Source organism: Triticum dicoccoides, chromosome 2B (genome assembly GCF_002162155.2).
Source record: "Triticum dicoccoides isolate Atlit2015 ecotype Zavitan chromosome 2B, WEW_v2.0, whole genome shotgun sequence".
Taxonomy (NCBI): domain Eukaryota; kingdom Viridiplantae; phylum Streptophyta; class Magnoliopsida; order Poales; family Poaceae; genus Triticum; species Triticum dicoccoides.
The window spans coordinates 510,573,889-510,578,377 of NC_041383.1; positions in this window are offsets into that span (position 1 = coordinate 510,573,889).

The window sequence follows — 4,489 nt, forward strand, 5'->3', positions numbered from 1 at the left end:
TTTTGTGGTGTGTTTGTCGAGATCCAATGAATTGTGGGTTTATGATCAAGTTTATCTATGAGAAATATCTGAATCTCCTCTGAATTCTTTTATGTATGATTAAGTTATCTTTGCAAGTCTCTTCTAATTATCGGGCTTTTTGGCCTACTAGATTGATCTTTCTTTCCATTGGAGAAGTGCTTAGCTTTGGGTTCAATCTTGCGGTGTCCTTTCCCAGTGACAGCAGGGGCAGCAAGGCACGTATTGTATTGTTGCCATCGAGGATAAAAAGATGGGGTTTATATCATATTGCATGAGTTTATCCCTCTACATCATGTCATCTTTCTTAAAGTGTTACTCCGTTCTTATGAACTTAATACTCTAGATGCATGCTGGATAGCGGCCGATGTGTGGAGTAATAGTAGTAGATGCAGGAAGGAGTCGGTCTACTTGTCACGGACGTGATGCCTATATACATGAACATGCCTAGATAATCTCATAATTATTCGCTTTTCTATAGATTGCTCGATAGTAATTTTTTCACCCACCGTAATACTTATGCTATCTTGAGAGAAGCCTCTAGTGAAACCTATGGCCCCCGGATCTATCTTTTATCATATAAGCTTTCAATCTACCTTTATTAGCATCTTTACTTTTCCAATCTATATCATAAAATACCAAAAAAATATTTATCTTATCATATTATCTCTATCAGATCTCACTTTCGCAAGTGGCCGTGAAGGGATTGACAACCCCTTTATCGCGTTGGTTGCGAGTTCTTTGTTTGTTTGTGTAGGTTCTTGGGACTTGTGAGGAGCCTCCTACTCGATTGATACCTTGGTTCTCAAAAACTAAGGAAAATACTTACGCTACTGTGCTGCATCACCCTTTCCTCTTCAAGGAAAACCAACGCAAGCTCAAGACATAGCAAGAAGTATTTCTGGTGCCATTGCCAGGGAGGTCTTCGCTCAAGTCAAGACATACCAAGTACCCATCACAAACTCATCTCCCCCGCATTTACATTATTTGCCATTTGCCTCTCGTTTTCCTCTCCCCCACTTCACCCTTGCCATTTTATTCGCCCTTCTTCTATTCGTCTTTTCATTTGCTTTGATGTCTTACTTGGCTCATTTGCTTGTTTGGTTGGAATAATTGCTTATTTATTGCTAAACAGAGAACCTAAGATCTATGGATCCTCATCCGCTTGCTAATCTTTTTAAGAGATCCAATTATGATTAACCAATTGCTAGTAAGTTTTGTGCACTAGATTATCTTTATGAAGTTTTGCTTGAAATTCGTGAATCTGAAAATCGTGATGAAGAAATTTATGAAGAGATTCACGATGGCTCCTTGAATAAAAAGCATGATTGCAATGATTTTACTATAAATTCTCTTGATGTCAATTGTGTTAATAATATGCAAAACCCTAAGCTTGGGGATGCTAGTTTTGCTATGTCTACTACTTGTTGCAATGAACATGATTGGGGTAATTCTTCTTGCAATCTTGAAAATTTATTTAAGCCCCATGATGAATATGAGATTGATAATAGTGTTTGCAATAATATTGAAAGTGGATTTGGAAGAGTGTCAACTTTAGATCCCACATATTTGGAGTATGTTCAATCTTATGAAGTTTTTGATAAAAGTGGGTTTGTTAATCCCACTATTTTGGAAGAATGTCAACTTTGCATGCATGTGGATCGTGTTGAGAATATGTTATGTGATAGCTATTTTGTTGAATTTGCTTATGATCCCACATGTAATTATTATGAGAGAAGAAAATATGGTTGTAGAAAATTTCATGTTACTAAATTACCTCTCGTCATGTTGAGATTGCTATCGTCTCTTTCTTCTTCCTTGCATATGCTAGTGTTTGCTTGCCTTGCAAATTTGTTTGCTTATAATATGCCTATGCATAGGAAGTATGTTAGACTTAGATGTGTTTGATATGTGTTTCATGATGCTCTCTTTATGCTTCAATTCTTGTCTATCATGTGAGCATCATTGAAATCTCAATGCCTAGCTAAAAAGGCTTTAAAGAAAAGCGCTTGTTGGGAGACAACCCAATATTTTTCCTTGATTTTATTCAATACATGTTGCATCTACTTTCTGTTTAGATGTGTTTTCATGTTTTATTTAGTATTTGTGCCAAGTAGAACCTATAGGATAACCTATGATAATAGTTAATTTGATTCTGCTGAAAAACAGAAACTTTGCACTCACGAGAAAAAATTCAATAAATCACAGAAACGTGCTTTTGCGTTGAATATTTTTGCTGTGGATCAATAGACAAATTTCTTAGGACTTCCTATTTTCGTAGGATTTTTGGAGTTCCAGAAGTAACCGAAAGTTACATATTGCTACAGACTGTTCTGTTTTTGACAGATTCTGCCTTTCGTGTGTTGTTTGCTTATTTTGATGCATCTATGGTAGGTATGTAAGGGTATGAACTATAGAGAACTTGGAATACAATAGGTTTAACACCAATATAAATAAAGAATGAGTTCATTACAGTACCTTATGTGGTGGTTTATCTTTCTTTCACTAACGGAGCTTATGAGATTTCCTGTTGAGTTTTGTGTTGTGAAGTTTTCAAGTTTTGGGTAAAGATTTGATGGACTATGGAATAAGGAGTGGCAAGAGACTAAGCTTGGGGATTCCCAAGGCACCCCAAGATATTCAAGAATAGCCAAAAGCCTAAGCTTTGGGATGCCCCCGGAAGGCATCCCCTCTTTCGTCTTCGTTCATTGGTAACTTTACTTGGAGCTATATTTTTATTCGCCACATGATATGTGTTTTGCTTGGAGCGTCTTGTATGATATTAGTCTTTGAATTTTAGTTTACCACAATCATCCTTGATGTACACACCTTTTGGGAGAAGCCCACTTGATTGGAATTTATTAGAATACTTGAAAGTGCAACTATCCCTAGGTGGTTTTGGTAATTCCTAACAACATATAGCTCATTGAGCTAACATCATTCCAAGACAAATATTTCAGGAAAAGCTCAATGAATGGCATGGCATGGATGAGGAAAGTGTATCCATCAACATACTAAGGACAAAAGGATTGGCTCAAGCTCAAAAGCTCAAGACTCTACATTTTATATTTGAGTGATCCAAGATCACATTGAGTCTATAGGAAAAGCCAATACTATCAAGGAGGGATGAGGTGTCGCTTAATGAGTTTCTTGCTTCAAGTGCTTAGTGATATGCTCCAAAAACCCTCAACTACTTTCTCATATCCACATATGACCTAAACCTAAAGTCAAACTCGGCCCCACCGATTCTTTCTATCCGGCGCCACCGAGTTCAAATGTCATAGCCACTTCCACAAACCCTAGGCAAATCGGTCTCACCGATAGGGATCTCGGTCTCACCGAGATGGGATTGTAATCTCTCGGTTTCCCTTTGTAACATTTTGGTCTAACCGAAGTGAGCGATCGGTCCCACCGAGATTGCAATGTAAACTCTCTGTTTCCCTTTCGTAACATTTCGGTCTCACCGAAAAGAGCGAATCGGTCCCACCGAGTTTACCTGACCAACTCTCTAGTTAGCTTACTACCAAAATCGGTCTCACCAAGTTTGTGTAATCGGTCTCACCGAGATTACGTTATGCCCTAACCCTAACCATATAGGTCCTACCGAGTTGCATGTCGGTCCCACCGAAATCACTAACGGTCACTAGGTTTACTGAATCGGTCAGACCGAGTTTCTTGATTCGGTCCCACCGAGATTGGTAAATTGTGTGTAACGGTTAGATTTTGTGTGGAGGTTATAAATACCCCTCCACCTCCTCTTCATTCGTGGAGAGAGCCATCAGAACAAACCTACACTTCCAACTTACCATTTCTGAGAGAGAACTACCTACTCATGTGTTGAGGCCAAGATATTCCATTCCTACCATATGAATCTTGATCTCTAGCCTTCCCCAAGTTGCTTTCCACTCAAATCTTCTTTCCACCAGATCCAAATCCTGTGAGAGAGAGTTGAGTGTTGGGGAGACTATCATTTGAAGCACAAGAGCAAGGAGTTCATCATCAACACACCATTTGTTACTTCTTGGAGAGTGGTGTCTCCTAGATTGGCTAGGTGTCACTTGGGAGCCTCCGACAAGATTGTGGAGTTGAACCAAGGAGTTTGTAAGGGCAAGGAGATCGCCTACTTCGTGAAGATCTACCGCTATTGAGGCAAGTCCTTCATGGGCGACGGCCATGGTGGGATAGACAAGGTTGCTTCTTCGTGGACCCTTCTTGGGTGGAGCCCTCCGTGGACTCGTGCAACCGTTACCCTTCGTGGGTTGAAGTCTCCATCAACGCGGATGTACGATGCACCACCTATCGGAACCACGGATCAAAAATCACCATGTCTCCAAATTGCGTTTGAAATCTCCAAACCCTTCCCTTTACATTCTTTCAAGTTGCATGCTTTAATTTCCGCTGCTCATATACTCTTTGCATGCTTGCTTGAATTGTGTGAAGATTGCTTGACTTGTACTAAGATAGCTAAAAT